Source organism: Mus caroli, chromosome 5, assembly GCF_900094665.2.
Source record: "Mus caroli chromosome 5, CAROLI_EIJ_v1.1, whole genome shotgun sequence".
Taxonomy (NCBI): Eukaryota; Metazoa; Chordata; class Mammalia; order Rodentia; family Muridae; genus Mus; species Mus caroli.
The window spans coordinates 50893580-50913532 of NC_034574.1; the positions used below are offsets into that span (position 1 = coordinate 50893580).

The window sequence follows — 19953 nt, forward strand, 5'->3', positions numbered from 1 at the left end:
ATGTCTCTTTTAGAAATTACTATATAATCAAGAGTGGAACAATAGCAATATCAATGGACATGTTAGTTCAGTCTTTGAGACAATCATAGTAGAAGGAGAGAACTGACTCCCACAAATTGTCCTCTGATCTCCATACATATGCTATAGCATGTACCCACAAACACATTCAATCACATACATACTCCGACAAATAAATGTAGGAATTTTTAAAAAATATGTGAATAAATAAAAATGAAAAATAGAAATATTTGAAATAGGGTAATGTAAAATTATATACATTTGAAACAGTTCAATGGAAATATTTAATGTATATTCATATTACTAAATATATATATGAAATATACATTTTATATATTTATATTGTGAGCTCTGATATTAATATAAACAAACAAGTACATGAATTACCAGGGTCAATGTTAAGAAATAGACCTTTAGATACTGAGTATACATCTCAGTGAATTAGCCTGAGAAAGAAAAAGATTCAAGATGGCAAAAAAAAGATCCATAATAGCTAAATAAGGAGATTGTGAGAAGATTAGAACTTTAGGGAAAAATAGCTAACTTTCACAAATTGGTTTGTTTACCTACACCTTCTGTTCACACATAAGGAACACAAATTATGATTTATGAGCAGCAGAAGGTTGCTTTACATTTCTACACAAGGTTTCAATCTGGTCTTATGGTAAAATAATATGCCCAAGACACAATTAGCAAAGGACTGGACTGTATGATAAGCCCTGGAATGACCTCCCTGAAAACCTGTGAGAGAATCCCTGCATGAACACTCCTGCACTCATCAGTGCACTCGGGTGTTAAACAGGGTGAAATTCTGATTCCCCCTTTGTAACGGTTTCTTTAATGAAAATCCACTTCTTTCATGATAAACATTTGAAAATGCTGGTGCATTTGGAGCACTAGCTTCACATATATTGAGAATTATTCATTTTAGTTTGTAATTTGAATTTAAAATTGCATTTTATATACACATTACACACACACACACACACATCCAGTAGGATCTATTTGATTTATTAAGTAAATTATATGAGTTATATGATCCAAAATTACAAAAAGTACATTCCACATAAATTTTACAAATCAAGAAACATCTATAAATATTTATGTGGATTGAATTCTTGATTTTAAAAATGTATGTTTATATGAAACCAATGCACATTTCAACTATCATCTAAACCCAAACTTTAATATTCCAAAATATTTTCTAAAACATAATAATTGCTAATTTTTAATTGCAGATAAAAGTGAGCAGGAAAGATTTGTGTACGGTTTTCGATTTGAAAGACTTACACATACCCAGACCTCATGTAATTCACATTGTCTCTAAATGAGTCCAAGAGGGAAAGCCAAGGATACAGAAATAGAAATGTAGAAATTACTTAGTATAGTTTATGTATGCTTTTTATAAGTGCATTTTAATAAGAATTGCTTCTCCTTAGGCTTGTCCTTTTCAGAATTCTCCCAGTTCTTTCAATTTATATTCTGTCTTCTTAGTGAGCTTTTTACAATTTCTCATTAGTAGAATACATATTTTGATGCTCTAATTTATATATTACATAAGTTCTTCATTTAAATGAGAAAATGTGCTTTCTCGTTTTCTATTGTAGAGTGAATGGCTTGGTATAATGATGTCTGATATTTTAAGCTAAGAAATGAAATAAAAATTTCATCTTTTAATGTCACAAGGTTCATTATATTCATGATTTTTTTATTCATGAATACACTGAGAATCTAATATGGGTTACCAAATCAAGAGTGTAGAAAATAAGACATATTAGTCCACATACGAAGATCACACTACAAATGTGCTTTTCATGTAGGCTAACAGCTACAAATAGCATACTAGAAGAGAGTAGAAACAATGATGACCTGAGTGTGGGAAAAAAATTGCCAAAGAGATTTCCATGATATCATCTTAGCCAGGAGACTCTAATCTCTTCAGTGCATGATCTCACAAAGATGTCATTGCCTTGCAGTACCGCTGAGAGATTTGAGTCACAATGTATAAAGTAGAATTCATGGCAATGAATGAGATTATTTAACCTATAGCAGTATATGGCTGGAAAATATTTTGTGTTGAAAGAATTTAAGCACTAGTTGTTGGGAAAAATAGGCATATGAAAAATTTTGTAAGAATTGAATTTATTTTATAAGTTATATGAATAGTTACCCAACTATAAAATAAACAGACCATTATACTTTTGCTGAAGGCTATAAACATATTAATCAATGAATTTTCTAATTTATAGCTGACATTAAAAAGACCATAATGTAGCAGCTGTTATCTATCATCTTTGTATCTATATCTATTTATCTATATTTCATTGTCTATCTATCATCTCCAAATCTCTTTATCATTTATCTATCTATCAAACATCTGTTTATATACTTATCTAATCTATGATCTAACTATGGAGCTCAATAGATAGATGGTAGATGGATAGATAGATAAATATAGATAGATAATCATAGATAGATAGATAGATAGATAACTATCTACCATCTTGTTTAATTAACATATGTCTTATTTGTTGAAAGAACAAAAGAAAGGACAAATGAAAATGAGGGATTTTATGCATTATTTTGCATTCACTGTACATAGTCCTCTATTGTGTGTTTTCTTTACCACTCCACTTCTATTGTACCATAGTAGTACAGTTAGGTATCAGATCATTAGAACTGCCTGTCTCTCAATGATTTCGAATCTCTATAGTGTTCGCAGTTCACAATACTCATGTAAGTGTGCTCCATGTAATTCGTGATAATTGAGCCCAATAAAAAGAAACCAGTTATCTCAGGTACCTAGTAAGTGTTATACTTACAATGTGTACTGCTGGGCTGCACTTTTCCTATTTATTTTGTCATCTAATTTGGAGAATATAGACAGGCTGTTTTGTTGGTGGCCCCTATAATCATTTTTATGTGTTTATATTTTAAAAATATTTGACAATAACACTTTTTTTACCTTTCCTTCTGACCTAGGTTCTTTGAATTTTCTAACTTTCAATCACTTTTATTTTTACATTACTACTATTCTGCTTCTTTTATCAGTTATTTTAATTATGCTACCATAACTCTAATAGTTCTTAGTGTTAAGTCCAGATGGCTAGATCCCCACAGACTTCAGAAACAACCAGGAGTCCAACTCCTATGCAAAAACAAATAGTTTTTCTTCAAGATCCAGATTGAACCCTCCAACCTCTCTAGCACAGTTGATGGTGTGGAAAGTCCGGGGCTGGTTCCAGCCTTACCTATCTATCTTGATTGTTGTAGCATGGTAAGGGGCTTTCCAACTTGACAATTTATGTTTGGTGGACAATTGCTTGCCAAAGTTTTATTGGCTAGCAATGGCTTCAGATTGGTATGAACAATGGTTGCTAACTTAATCAATCTTCTTGAAGACAGTTGGTACTCTCCCCTTAAGAAGTGATAGTTGATTTGTACAAAGAGATAATAATGGATAAATTTGCATTTTACATATTAACTGCCAGTTGAGCCAGCACCATTTGTTTAAAATGCTATATTTTTCCATTGGATGGTTTTAGCTCCTTTGTCAAAGATAAAGTGACCATAGATATGTGGGTTTATTTCTGAGTCTTCAATTCTGTTCCATTGATCTACCTGTCTGTCACTGTACCAATAGCATGTAGTTTTTTATCACTATTGCTCTGTATTACAGCTTGAGGTGTGGGATGGTGATTTCACCAGTGGTTGAGCCTAAGTGAATCAAGGAACTCCACATAAAACAAGATACAATGAAACTTATAGAGGAAAAAGTGAGGAAGAGCCTCCAATATATGGGCAGAGGGGAAAAATTCCTGAATATAACATCAATGGCTTGTTCTGTAAGATCAAGAATTAACAAATGGGACCTCATAAAACTTCAAAGCTTCTGTAAGGCAAAGGACAGTGTCAATAAGACAAAAAGGTAACCAAAAGATTTGGAAAAGGTCTTTACCAATCATAAATCCAATAGAGGGCTAATAATCAATATCTACAAAGAACTCAAGAAGGTAGACTCCAGAAAAACAAATAACCCTATTAAAAATTGGGTACAGAGCTAAACAAAAAATTCTCAACTGAGGAATACCAAATGGAGGGGAAGCACCTAAAAAATGTTCAGCATCATTAGTCATGAGAGAAATGCAAATCAAAATAGCCCTGAGATTCTACCTCATACCATTCAGAATGGCTAAGATCAAAAATTCAGGTGACAGCAGATACTGACAAAGATGTGGATAAAAAGGTACACTCCTCCATTGCTGGTGGGATTGTAAGCTGTTACAACCACTCTGGAAATCAGTTTGGCAGTTCCTCAGAATATTGGACATAGTACTACCAGGAGATCCAGCAATATCACTCCTGGGCATATACCCAGAAGATGCTTCAACTTGTAATAAGGACACATGCTCCACTATGTTCATAGCAGCCTTGTTTATAATAGCCAGAAGCTGGAAAGAACCCAGATGTCCCTCAACAGAGGAATGGGTACAGAAAATGTGGTACATTTACACAATGAATTACTACTCAGCTATTAAAAACAATGTATACATATAGTTCTTAGGCAAATGGATAGATCTGGAGGATATCATCCTAAGTGAAGTAACCCAATCACAAAAGAACACACATAATATGCACTCATTGATTTGTGGATATTAGCCCAGAGTCTCAGAATACTTAAGATATAATTTGCAACACACATGAAAGTCAAGAAGAAGGAAGACCAATGTTTGGATACTTAGATGCTTATTAGAAGGGAGAACAAAATAACCATGGAAGGAGTTAGAGACACAGTTTGAGTAGAGACTGAAGGAATGACCATCCAGAGACTGCCCCACCTAGGAATCCATCCCATATACAATCATGGAAAACAAAAACTTTTGTGGATGCCAACAAGTGCTTATTGACAGGAGCCTGATATAGCTGTCTCCTGAGAGGCTCTGCAAGTGCCTGACAAATACAGAGGTGGATGCTCACAGCTATCCATTGGATGAAGCATAGGGTCCCCAATGAAGGAGCTAAAGAAAGTACCCAAGGAGCTGAAGGGGTTGCACCCCATAGCAGAAACAACAATATGAACTAATCAGTACCCCCAGAGCTCCAGGGGACTAAACCACCAATCAAAAAACAAAACAAAAAACAAAACAAAACAAAAAAACAAAACAAAAACAAAATACAAAAACAAGCAAACAAAAAACATGGTGGGTTCAGGGCTATAGCTGCATATGTAGCAGAGAATGGCCTAGTTGGTCACCAGTGGGAGAAGAGGCCCTTGGTCCTGTGAAGGATTTATGCCCCAGTTTAGGAAAATGCTAGGGCCAGGAATTGAGAGTGGATGGGTTGGTGAGCAGAGGGAGAGTAGAGGGCTTAGGGATTTTCAGAGGGGAAGCTAAGAAACAGGATAACATTTGAAATGTAAATAAAGAAAGCAAACATATTTATAATAGCCAGAAGCTGGAAAGAAACCAGATGTCCCTCAACAGAAGAATGAATACAGAAAATGTGGTACATTTACCCAATGGAGTATTACTCAACTATTAAAAAGAATGAATTTATGAAATTCTTGGGCAAATCGATGGATCTGGAGGATATCATCCTTAGTGAGGTAACTCAATCACAAAAGAAGTCACTAGATATGCACTCACTGATAAGTGGATATTATCCCAGAAACTTAGAATACCCAAGATACAATTTGCAAAACGCAAGAAAATCAAGAAGGAAGACCAACGTTTGAACACTTCATTTCTCCTTAGAATAGGGAACAAAATACCCAGGGAAGGACTTACAGAGACAAAGTTTGGGGCTAAGACAAAAGGATGGACCATCCAGAAATTACCCCACCCAGGAATCCATCCCATAATCAGCCACAAAACCCAGACTCTATTGCATATGCCAGCAAGATTTTGAGGAAAGGACCCTGATACAGCTGTCTCTTGTGAGGCTATGCCAGTGCCTGGCAAATACAGAACTGGATGCTCACAGTCATCTATAAGATGGAACACAGGGCCCCCAATGGAGAAGCTAGAGAATGCACTCAAGGAGGAGCTGAAGGGGTCTCCAACCCTATAGGTGGAACAACAATATGAACTAACCAGTACCCCAGCACTCTTGTCTCTAGCTGCATATGTAGCAGAAGATGGCCTAATCAGCCATCATTGGGAAGAGAGGTCCTTAGGTCTTGAAAACTTTATATGCCCCAGTACAGGGGAACACCAGGGCCAAGAAGTGGGAGTGGGTGGGTAAGGAAGCAGGGCAGAAGGAGGGTATAGGGAACTTTCAGGATAGCATTTGAAATATAAATAAAGAAAATATCAAATAAATAGATAGATAGATAGATAGATAGATAGATAGATAGATAGATAGATAGATAGATAGATAGATAGATAGATAGTTGCTAGTGGTGGAGTCACTATTTGCTTAGAATTGTGATTGTTACTAGGTTGACATGGTTTCTGGAACAAGTTGGGATTTTTCCAGTAGCTGAGTTCATTCAGAGGGCAAGATAATCATAAAATGGAGTCTGAAAGAAAAATAGAGTTTGTAATGTTTAATTGGGCCCTTCACTTAAAAAGCATTCATGACCTTTTCTTTGTTTGATCTTGTAAGATAGTCAATAGCTTGTTTGCTATTTTCCTTTTTCTTATGTCCATCATATCATCTTTGAATAAAATATGATAATTGAAAATCTTTCTTTGTAGATATTTTCATTGTTATTAACATTAACATCATTACTTATTTCTATAATACTTATTTACAGATGTTCTGTTATTAGATTATTTTATATGGACAACCTGCAGAATTTGCTTGAAAGCAAAATTAGTTTTTTAACAGTTTTGAATTCATACTTGAACATATTTTCAACTGTTTTCATCAATGCATAAAACACACCTACTTAATAATTAATAAAACAAAAATTGTATCATGACTCACTACTTTACAGTATTCTTTGTTAATAGTGCTTCTAGAACTACATACAAATATATATATATATATATATATATGTTTATATAAAACATATAAATATATATTTATGTATATATAAATATATTTATATATGTGTTATGCGTTATATAAAATATATTTTTAAAATTATATATATTATATATTAAAATATATAAGTATTCAGAATCTGTATTTAAAATGGCATTAAAGTTGTATCTTTACATGTCTGTAGAAATCTATAGTGGAATTCCAGATATGATCCACTTTTCTCTTGTTATTCTAGTCTTCTAATCTTGTCAGATTATCTGTTTCAATTTATATGAATATCACATAATCACATGGTGTTTAAAAGGCCATGCTTACTTTGTTTTCTTGCCTCAGTCTTCATCTACAAACCTGAGAACATATTGTTTTTTGATAACACATTCAGTTCTTAATGATAGATTTCCAAAAGGAAGTAGAGAAAAACTAGAGAATAAATGTCACTTTTATTAAAAGAATGCATGAGCAGTGGTGTGAAAATGAACATGCCTACAACTGTGAAAAAGGGAAGATTTGGGGAGATGAGTGCACGCATCTAAAGCCGTCCTCTCAGGAGGAACCTCAGGCTATGAGAGCTTATGCCTGGCTGTATATTCTCTTAGCAATGTTCGTTTTATTTCCTGAGATTATAATATCTTTCACCATTTCCCTCTTCCCTTTCCTCCTTCTAAACAACCCCATACACTACTGCTTGTACTCTTTCAAATTCATAGCCTCCTTTTTAATATGTATCAGCAGTTTATTTCTTTCCTAACTACAGAAGTATACATTGTTTAGTATGTATGATGCTATATGTATGCAGTGTAGTAATTGGCTATTCAACAATACATTGTAAGCCCTAAAAACATCTATGCAAATAGCATATATACACTTGAATCAACACTATGAGGCAAAATTGGGGAGGTTCTTCTCTGACACATTACTGTCTTCTCTTTCACTGAGTCTCCCGTCCTATCATCTACCTGTATATTTTCTGTCTGTTTTATAAGTCTAGCTAATCGCTACTTAATTTTCTTGACTCTTCTGTTCATCAAATCCTCTTCTAAGATAAATATACTAGTTTATTGGTTTCTAACTAGTCACTGTATTTTTTTCCTTGCTCTTCCATTCCTACTTAGTTATTAAATATTCTATTGTCAATTCTATTCTTACCTAGTGTTACATTCAGGTCTGTGACAGTGATTTGCCATTCTCAACCATTAGATGATCCATTCAGTTCTCCCTTAAAATTATGTGTGCTTATATACTACACACACACACACACACACACACACGTGTAAAAACAATAATCCCAAAAAGTGGCTATTGAATGGAGAGTTAGAAGTGTATAGGAACTGTTCAAAAGCATGCAGTTTTGAGGTGTTGATAACAAGAAATGTAGGGGGGAAGTGATGTAATTGTATTTCAATTGAAAGCCTATTAAAACTTTTTTAAAAATCAAAAATAAAATCATTTATTATTCACCCACAAAGAATATGAAACATCACTTAAGGATAATTAGCTCTCAACAACACTTCCTTTCCTTTGATCAAAAATAATGTCAAAATAACATTGAAAACGATTTTCATGATAATTTGCTGAAAATAGAAATTTATGACATCAATGCCACTATAAAGTGAATAAAGATAATTTATAGTGTCAAATTTTAAGCCTTCTAGTTTTCAACTAACCATAGTAAATCATTTTCTTTGACGTTAAAACTGAAAATGTATTATTAGCCCAATTTGAAATGTTATTTTTAAAATTCTTTTATTTTTAAAAATTATACTATTATATAACTTCTCCTCTTCCTTTACTCTCCACAACTTTTCCTATATGCACTTCCTGAGTCTTTTCAAGCTTACACTCTCCTTCTTTATGATAATATATTTGTAACACACACATATATGTACATATAAATATGCATATATACATATATAGGTACAGGCACACATATAAGTATACTCATATATATATATATATATATAATTTTCTATATATTTCTATATCTTTACTAATTCCTAAGTACATACATACAAACTTATCAATCTGGGTAATATTCCTTGTGCCTCTCCTTCATGGAAGATCTCAGCAATTTGATAACTAATATCAAATGATCACCCCTGAAAATAAATGCACGGAGATGTAATTTAACTACCATTAGAAAATTGTGAAATCTGGATTGAATGGAATGAAACACTTTATAAAACGTACTCAAGATAAGTATTTCTAAATCCTTAATTTTATACTGAGACTTTGTATGCAAGCCACGTAAACCAGTCCATTAATTCCTGGTTGTATTTGAATGTAGAACAAATGTTCTGAATAGCAACCTGATACTGCTGTCCTCCAAACTGGCTTCCTCAGAATGGAAGACGCGTCAGTGTTGAATTAAATTTAACAATGATTATTTCTGTTTTGAAAACGTATTTAATGAATGACTTATTTTCCCCATTTTGAAATTTACCCTAAATTTTCATTTAAATTTATGATCCTACAGAGAGTCTAAGAGCAATCTTTTAAATGTTATAGGATGAACATTGCTAGTCATTCAGGATTTTTGGTACTGATTGAAAAAATATGGTTCATAATTTTTAAATGATATTAATAGTTTAATACAGGGTTATTATACATATATTTATATAATATAACACAAACACACACACACTGCTAATCTACCAGTACTTGAACCTCACTGGGACTCCTCTCAGATATCCTGTGTTGCCCAGTGTCATGGGGATCCTGTAGTTTTGGATCTGTAAAACTGGCCCCTTCATGCACTTCAGCAGTTCATCTATTGAGGTAGATGTAGGGGTGGGCCAATTCAAATTCCTGGATCTGGGCCTGAGAGGTATCTGAGCAAGTCAGCCCACCAGCTCTCCTTGTCATAGGACCAAGGCAAACTCAACCCTGCTGCCTGTGTGACGTACAGGACCCACTCTCCCAAATTTTGCAGCTGGTGAGAGACTTGGAAAGTCCTCTCACTCTGTTGATCTCCATTTCCTCTCATTTCCCATCAGCCATAGAGTCCATGGGACATATTAGTGGAGGAAGACATCACTCCCTCCTCTGTGCCACCACCCAGCAGACATAAGGTAGGACTGACATTCCTGGACTGATGCACTCTGGGCCAGATCACTGGCAACTGCTTTTATCCAGGGCCAGCTCTACTCTTCTGTTCAGAGAAGTGGCAGGGTCTGCTCTCTGTAGTGCTGTAGCAGGAGAGGAGCGGGACTAGTTCCCCTGCTCTCATAAACCCAGAGCCAGCTCTCCTGCCTGCAGTAGGTGGCAACGGATAAGGGTTGGGGAAAGAATTTCTCTTTTGCCCACAGTGCTGCATGGCAGACAATTTGTGGGGCCAGCTCTCCCATGTTCACAATCTTGGGGCTGGGTCACATGCAGCACCTGCAATAAGTGCTGCCTGTTTCAGGAGTACATTAGCTGGCTAGGGCCAGAGACAAATCTCTTATTCTCATGTTCCTATGGCTCTGAAGGTGCCCAGGTGAGGGAAAGGAACAGTACTGCACAATCCTCAGACACCAACATGACCCCAGAAGGCAGTCCAGACAGGGACACCTGCCTGGCTTTTCACAGTAACAGATGCCTCCTGCTGCAGAGCCCCAACACAGATATCACCCCCAGTGACCATTGTTTCAGGTGTTATCACTGGCTACACTCACAAAATGTTCCTCACTACATTAACTCTCAGGTTCTGCCTCTTTTTATCGTGCTCAAGCCCTTCTGTTTCTCTTTCTCATTCACTTCTCCATGTCTTACATTCTCCTTTTAGTAGTTCCTGAGGTCTCTAAATGTCTGGGGTCGTATCAGGTGTGGTCTCAGGAGGGAAATATCTTCCTGTGCATTATGGCACTAAGCAGAAACGGTCATCTCAGGCATGGGCTTTTCTCTCAGGCCTGGTGGTCAACTCAGATTAGTATCCTTTCCAGATGCCTGGTACAAGACTAGTGGTGATGTCAGGGTCACTTTTTTCAGGAAATGTTAGACTACTAATTACTCAGTTCATAGGTCAGAACCCTGAGCATCTACATAGCCTATCTCCTTTCTGCCACCTACTGACACACATGTGACGTAGCAGCCATTCTTGTAAAACCTCTATGGCAGGGTGTCACATACTTTTAAACACCTGCTCTTATCCTTTTTATCTAACACATTATTTTACTTGTTTTTTTTTAAGAGTTTTGCATCCATATTCATTTAAACATGATGATCTCATTCTGTATAATGTTAAGTGTGTGTGTGTGTGTGTGTGTGTGTATTAGACTGTATTTATTCACTTAGGAACACACACACATATATGAAAAAAGTGGTTACTAAGTTTTAAAAGAGGAAGAAAGTTTAGATGGGAAAATTTGGAAGGAGAAAATCTCTCGTTCTCTCTCTCTCTCTCTCTCTCTCTCTCTCTCTCTCTCTCTCTCTCTCTCCCTCCCTCCCTCCCTCCCTCTCTCTCCTGTGTGTGTTTATGTATATCAGAGACTAGTATTAAATTCCTATTTTCAAGTGAATATGTTTTTGTCTCAGGCTTCCAAATAATTAAGGTTATAGAATTACAGGCAAAACTGTTTTTCTTGGAATAGTTTCTTTGATTTTTTTTTCAGTATTAGATCTTTAAAATAAAATATCAGATGCTTAAAATGCATTTGCTTTCTTCAGTATAAATGTTTTGCATGTCATTGTGAAACAACATGCTTTGCATGTCATTGTGAAACAACAACGATCACCAAATCCAAATCTTTTTCATTTGACAGTATCCCAGTTCTCTGATGATATCAATTTCCTCTCTGTTTCTGATCTCTCTGATCTAATCATAGAGTATATTACTGTTTTTACCATAATCCCTCTCTTTTCACTCAGTCTGTGTATTTCCTGTTCTAATTAAATTTTTAAGATTGAGACTTATTCTATACATTTATCCTAATTCATTTAATTCCTATTTTCACCTTTTGTGAACTACTTCTGTACTTTAAGTACTACTCAGACATTTTCTACGGCTGTTAATTCTGGGATGCTTCAGTCATTTTGCTCTTTATTGACCTAAAGACATAAAGTCACATGTAAGTTACCACTCTAGTTATTGTTTCTGAATTATATCTTTGAGGAAGTGAACAGGCCTTTCTTGGAACACTATATTTAAATGATTTAAACAGTACAAAGGGAATGTATGCTACTTTTAGAGAAAAAATTTTCCAGTAAGAAATGGAGTTTGAGGAAATGTGTTACAATGCTTGGTGATGTCACCCCTTAAAAGAATAGAAACATTTTACTAACAGCTTTCTCAAATGGGTTTGGGAAGTTAGCATTTCATGTTCTCAGGATCAACTGTGACCACATGAGGAAAGTAGGTAAACTCCTCCACTGATGCATATTGATATTTGAAAATAAAAATACCCATGTCCATGCTAGGGATATCTCTTTGGACCAGAATTATTTAGACAGGTGAAACTGTAACAGGAATATCAATATAAGAGCCTGAAGACATGGTCTCATCATATAAAATTCAAATTATAATATCTTAACAGAATTGAAATTAGACTCCTAAATTCACATGATATTAACATAAGACCTTAGCATATCAGTCAAGTATGAAAATTATTTCTACTTTTTAGTTCCTCATTTTATTTTGTTTTCCCCAATGACTCAATATTACTTCTGGTAAAATGATTCATATCCATTTTCTAAAACACTGCAGATGAAGAGCTCCTACCATCTGTTTAGGTTTATAAATCTGTAACAACACTTTTCCTTGATCTTGGCCTCATGTAGACTGATTATATTCTGCGGCACCTCATTTGTTTTATTCAAGCATCTCCAACTTCCTATAATATAAACATCTTTTGATATTGCAGCTAGAGGCCACTCTGGCTATCTGGTGAACTTATTGGTCATGCGGTAGCAATATTTTGTTGAAAGATATAGTTTTCACTTGCTCCTCTCCCCTTGAATGTGTTCTATACATTCTCCTTGCCCACTCCCAGGTTTACATCAGTCACGATTCTCTTTCCTGAAAAATATTTCTATAACTTAAATTTTCACATCGTCTAACTCACCTAATGAAAGCATTATGAATTCTTACCCTGGGGTAATATCCACTCATCAGTGAGTGCATATCATGTGAGTTCGTTTGTGATTGGGTTACCTCACCAAAGATGATATCCTCCAGATCCATCCATTTGCCTAAAAATTTCATAAATTCATTGTTTTTAATAGCTGAGTAGTACTCCATTGTGTAAATGTACCACATTTTCTGTATCCATTCCTTTGTTGAGGGACATCTGGGCTCTCTCCATCTTCTGGCTATTATAAATAAGGCTGCAACCCTATAGGAGGAACAGCAATATGAACTAACCAGTACTCCCAGAGCTCCTGTCTCTAGGTTCATATGTAGCAGAAAATGGCCTAATCAGCCATCATTGGGAGGAGAGGCCCTTGGTCATGCATAGATTATATGCCCAGTACAGGGGAATGCCAGGGCCAGAAAGCAGGAATGGGTGGGTTGGGGAGCCGGGAGGGGGGGATGTATAGGGGACTTTTGGGATAGCATTTGAAATGTAAATGAAGAAAATATCTAATAAAAAATTGAAAAAAATGTTCAAAAAAAAATGAATGCTTACCGTGAGAAATTCATACATTAGTAAGGGATCCATACCATCTGCAGACAACAAATCCATACACTATTGCTAATGCCAAGAAGCCCTTGCTGCCAGGAGCCTGGTTTAGCTGTCCCCTGAGAAGCTCTGCCAGAGCCTAATACAGATGAGGTTGCTCACAGCCAGCCATTGAATTACACGCGGGGGGGGGGGCAAGGGAAGAGTTAGGGGAAGAACTGAAGGAGCTGAAGGGATTGAAACCCTATAGGAAGAACAACAATGTCAACTAACTGACCCCCACCCCTGTCAGAGCTCCCAGGGACTAAACCACCAACCAAAAACAAAACAAAACAAAACGAAACAAAACAAAACAACACATGAAGGGGGACCCTATGGCTCCAACTGTGTAGCAGAGGATTGCCTTATCAATCAATGGGAGAGGAAGTCCTTGCTCCTAGGGAGGCTCAATACCCAAGCTTATGGGGATGCTAGGGTGGTGAGGTGGGAGTGGGTGAATGAGTGAGCACCCTCATAGAGGCAGAGAGAAGGGATGGGATAGGTGACTGGCAGAGGGGAAACGGGGAAGGGGGACAACATTTGCAATGTAAACAAATAAAATAACCAATAAAAATTTTATATTATTTAAAAGTAAATACTTTGCTCCAAACATGCCTCATTTTGAGAATTAACACTGTACAGAACTGCACTTAGTATAAATGCATACTGCAAATTATCTGTGTTGAAGATGTGACTGACTATCAGATTCTCAAATAACAATCAGTGAAACACCCTCCAGTCACATACAGCAAACTCATCCCCTCAGGTCCCTGTCTGGTAATTATCACACTCTTCAAAATTGGACATGTGTTCATCTATATCCTATCAAGCTATATCTTCTCTTTTTTCCTTACTCAGTTTGTAACATGCCTGCACACACTCTTGGACAAAATTCTCTGAGTCTTGCCATGTTCTGAATAATGTCCAATTCACGTATAGTCCTTTTCTAAAATTCTGATAAATTTAAAGTTTAGATTTTTTGTTTAACCATGTAATATGAGAAGATGATGTCAACATCTTCTTTACAACATTTTTTCCCTCTCAGAGTTACACAGATTTCTTGTCCTTCATGGTAGCAAAATGTAATAATTTTTCAGTAGGCATTATGAACTCCACACTGTCAATATAGTTAAGTTCATTGTAAAATACTTCCCCCATTTCTAATGCAAATATCTGATCACTTTACTCAACTCCTGAATAGTTTTGGTAAATATATTGTTGTATTGCTTTTTGATAAAATGGAAACAAAAGTTGCATGAATCAATACATCAGCTTCTTCATATAAAGGAAAGGAATAATTATGTTTACACACTGTGTGTGTGTTTCTCTCTCTCTCTCTCTCTCTCTCTCTCTCTCTCTCTCTCTCTCTCTCTCTCTCTCTCTTTGTGTGTGTGTGTGTGTGTGTGTGTGTGTGTGTCTGTGTTTGTGTGTCTGTGTGTGCCTGTGTTCTGCGTGTCTGTGTGCATCTATCTGGAGGCTGGGTGTGATTTTCCTTTTGTGTTGGTGTGACTAAACACTGACCAAATACAACTTGGGGAGGAATGTGCTTATTTTGTTGTACAACTCTCAGTTTACACTCCATCACTGAGGAAAATGAAGGTAGGCACTCAAGGCAAAAACCAGGAGGCAGAATCTGAAGTAAGGCCATAGATAAAAGTGTTCATGTCCTGCTTTTCATGGTTTGCTTAGACTATCTTTTATATAATGTAGAAGCAGCTGGTCAGGAATGTAACTAACTACTCTGACCTGGGTTTGTTAATCGAGAAAAATCCTAACAGACTTTCCCAAAGGTCAATATTATTATTGAGGTTCTTTTTTTTTCTTCTGAAGGCCCTTGCTTATAAAAGATGATAAAATTACTAAGCACAATAAACGTGTAGTTTGTATAACTCTATACAAGGGTATACAGATTATTTTTATGTTAAATATATTTATGTTGCGTTCTTATTTATGCATTGGCTCAGTAGATACTAGACAAAATCCTAGGCAGTTAGATTAATACTCAGGCTATTTCTGAAGTATTATTGAAGTAGTAATCATAGTTTATTTGTCCCTAAGCTCATTTAAACAGATATCCTATAAGCAAGTTGAGGTAAATTCTGACATATAAGAAATTTAAAACTTTTTATTACTTTTAGTACATAAATTTAGTTGAAAACCCTGTCTCAGGATGAGCACAATGTAACTTTTTCAGGAATATGGACAGAGAAGAAAAAATATTTATTATTATTCTATGGAGAAAGCTCACTGGTCATCATGTTCTAATATGTTTTGGATTTAACCTTTGGCTTTATCCTTGGTCTTAGTCAAGATGTTTAGTATTTTTAAGCTTTAATTTTTCTCATTTACAAAAATGAAGATAAAATAATATGTCCTTGATTAAATAAGTTCATGGGTTAAGAGTATTCAGTATAATGTCTTTTTCTTGATAAACTGTGGAAACATTTGAAGTTATTGTTTAAGAGAAATGTAGAAACCTGTTTTGCAGGGAGTCATGATATAACTACCATAAAAGTGATAAAAAATAAACTCTGGCATGATTCACTAGTCAAAGGTATTATTTTACATAGAGGAACTAGAATATCATTGTTGATCCTGCATTAACAGGGGTGAGAAGACTTTACCAAATATTTTCTACCAAAATGATCCTTGAAAGCTGAGCTTTTAGTTTAAACAAGTGAGTTCAAATGTCTAATGCAACTACAAAAAAATTAAGTGAAAAAGCAGAGCAAAATAGTTGGGCACAGAATCAAATACATTCTCCAGCAGACATCAATGGGAGAAGACTAGAAAAAATGTCACATGGAGTTTCTGATCAACTAAAAACATTCTAGACAGGAATATTACCAGATAAGTCTTCCATCATCCCTTTCATCATTTCTTTTATCATCACTGCATATAGCTAGCCATTTTCATTTTCCATAAGATGTACACTTTTAAGTAAGATCTAGCATCTTATAGATTCTTCCAACAACACTAATTATGTACCATATGGTCTGGAGACTTGTATATAATAGCCATAATTTCAGTTTTAAATGAGTGAGTTTATAAAGTATATGACTAGTAAAGGTTTAAGAAAAAATAGGTATGTAGTTGCAGATAGAGGATGTATGGATAGATAGGTAGATAGATAGATAGATAGATAGATAGATAGATAGATAGATAGATAGATAGTGAGAGACATGCAGATAGATAAAATATTCTTCAATTAAACACTTCCAAATGCTAGAGATACCAATTGAAGAAATTCAGACATGAAAAGCATATTCATGGAAAATAAACACAACTGTGAATTCAGCTTTCACCTTTAATTTCTCCCATTCCATTTCTTACTTTTCTATTAATTTTTATTGGATATTATATTTATGTACATTTCAAATGTTAGCCCCTTTCGTGGACTTCCCCTCCGGAAACCCCTTATCCCATCATCGGTCCCCCTGCCTCTTAGGGTGCTCCCCTACCAACCTTCCCACTCCCACCTCCCTAACCTTGCATTCCACTACACTGGTCTTCAAGGACCAAGGGCCTCTCCTCCCATTGATGCCCAACAAGGCCATCCTCTGCTACATATGCAGGGGGATCCATGGTTGGTAGTCTAGTTCCTGGGAGCTCTGGGAGTTCTGGTTTCCCCATTCCATTTTTATCGGATACTATGTAAGTCTAATTTGATGATGTTATCTTTATCTAGTGTTAATTGTTCTTTACTCGAAACTTTCTTGGATTAAGGACACACTCTGCTTTGTAATGGAGGGCTAAGGGAATAGATTAGATCAAAGTATATTGTATCAATGTAAAATTTCTCAATAAAAATATAGTGAAACATACTGATGTCTTATACGAGAAAGAAGACACTTAGGGCATTGGCAGCCTCATCCATACCTTCTGTCAAGGATTGTTCTACTTTTCCTCTATTGTTTATATGGATAAAATACCATATAATAAAATACAAATAATCTTTTCCTTTGAACTGTGTAATTATCCGTATGTGGGTGAAGCAGAGTTGAAAATTCAGAAACAGACATTACAGAAATGAGAATGGATGCTTGATGATCTTGACTTCAGGTAGCTTTTAGTAGTTATATTAGTAAACAGCTTCTCTGACAGCAATCATGTAAATTTGATGTTAGACTCTTAACAGTGAGAGTATGAACTTCTACAACTCTCCCACAAAGTCTTCAAGTTACTAACATAGAGACTTATAGATTTTTACGCTCTTTAATGTTTTTAAAGGTATTCTCTTCTGTAGCATCTGTAGTTTGAATTTAGAAATCTGATCATTCCCAGCCTCTGGGTGAGTGGTACATTATATAGCACCAATGTTGGTGGCCGCTGCGAGCATTATGCATTGCATAATTAGTCACTAGATCAGAAGGATGGACCATGTACACTATAATGGGCTCAGTGTTGCTAAGATGTGATGCCTGAGTGAGGGTATATTTGATGCATTTTAACTTTACAATTTTCAACTTAAAATGGGTTTATCAATAGTTCACTTTGTAAGTGCTCATCTTGCTGTTAAGTTTATTCTTTTTCCTCTGTTTGAATTGATTTCAAATGTCAGTTTAGAGTCTGATCAAGAAGAAAAGATATATGACTTTGGAGGGACTCATGTTCTTTCTATTGATATCATAAATCAAGTGACACAAAACAGGTTTGAAAATATATCTTTGAGTTTGTGAACCTGAGAATGACATAAAATGAAGCAGCATTTAGAGCAGGTGCAAAGAACACTTCTATTTATGGAAAAACCACATTTGAGTGTATTTTTAGAAAATACAAAGAATATATGAAAAATACATTTCAAAGGCCCTGATATCTATACGTAAATAATACAGCATAGAACTTATGACCATGATACCATCATTTACTAAGTCAAACTGAATTTATCACCATAAGTCTTCTGTGGTTACAAATCTACATGCAAGTTAATTACATGAATCATTTTCAGATTTATAATCATTGGAAATTTTAGGAAAATGTGATAAAGCTTCTATTTTGTAAGGTAATATAGGAGGAAATTGAAAGAACAAAAAAAAACCTTTGAAAATATTAATTTATTTGAAAATATCAAGGCATAATCTTGAAGAACCAAAGAAGAATATATATTTTTGACTTCTCATAGGTTTGAGAAATGCACTGATGGCATAAAAAAAAAATCTTAACATTACATACTGAACACATACAGTTGTAAAATTATTTATAATAAAATGGAAATTATAATAAATTAATAGGTGATATCTTCAGTGTTTTAAACTTGCTGAGATTAAGCAATTTCTGTGATGACATGTACACATCCCTAATATCAAGCTCAAGCCTCATTTCCATGAATTCAAGTAGCAAATTCATTTATAAAACTTAAAATCTACAGTCTTACTCTTTCACTTAGCAACCTAATAGTGAAAGCTAGTGACTTAGACACAATATGTCAACTATATCTATAACAATATAACATCGTATTTCACTGCTTAGAGACAGCTCAATATTATATTGTCATTAATAATAATAATGATAATAATAATAATACAATTCTAAAACTTTTGCAGAAAGTATAATAACTTTTGCTAACAAGTAAAAATATAACTCTAGGAATACATAGTAAATCAAAGAAATTATATTGATCTTAAAGAAAAATTGAGAAAAAATGACTATAGGATTTGATCAGAGTGAAATGTGAAGGTTAGTTTTATAATGAGATAGTCAAGAGTTCAGTGGAAATGGGTGGGAAATAGCAGCAATAGTTCTGATTCAGAGATTCAATAGTTGGTAACTGAATTTTTCTAGAAATATCTTGTAAATTTATAAAAACAAAACTTTAAATGATAGGACTACACCATCAAAACAGGGGTAAAAAGTGGATAAAACAGAGAAACACTGGAAACTGAAAATAAGTGGGGGTTAATAATATACCAAAGGGATGATGTAGACTACTATTACAGAGGACTAAATGAGATGGGCTTGTTTGCTATGAGGATAAGTTGAAATCTAAAGGTTTTATTATGATAATTATTAAAAGAAAAAGTGTGGGAAATTAAGAAAATAAAAAGCAAACTATATATATATATACATATATATCAAAGATTATTGGACTAATTATTAATTAAATAATTAATGTATCTGTGTATGTATATTGTGTGTGTGTGATAGACAAAATTTCATGTTAGTTTCACCTTGGGATGCCAAGGCCAAATATTGTTTCTCAATTTAGGTGTCTTAGCATTTAAACTGTTTGAATTAATTAGATTTTAAGTCAAGAGACATTTTGAAGGTAAAATTCATTGCCTTCAACAGTGTGAGGAGCTATTCTCCATGT

General features: G+C 34.8%; 1 non-coding gene across 1 annotated transcript; it reads right to left on the minus strand.

The window, feature by feature from the left end:
* Nucleotides 1–10976: 10976 nt before the first annotated feature.
* On the minus strand, nucleotides 10977–11104 carry LOC115031203. Its single transcript, XR_003836822.1, has one exon. It is a non-coding gene; the product is annotated as a small nucleolar RNA SNORA17 (small nucleolar RNA).
* Between the last annotated feature and the right edge of the window lie 8849 nt (nucleotides 11105–19953).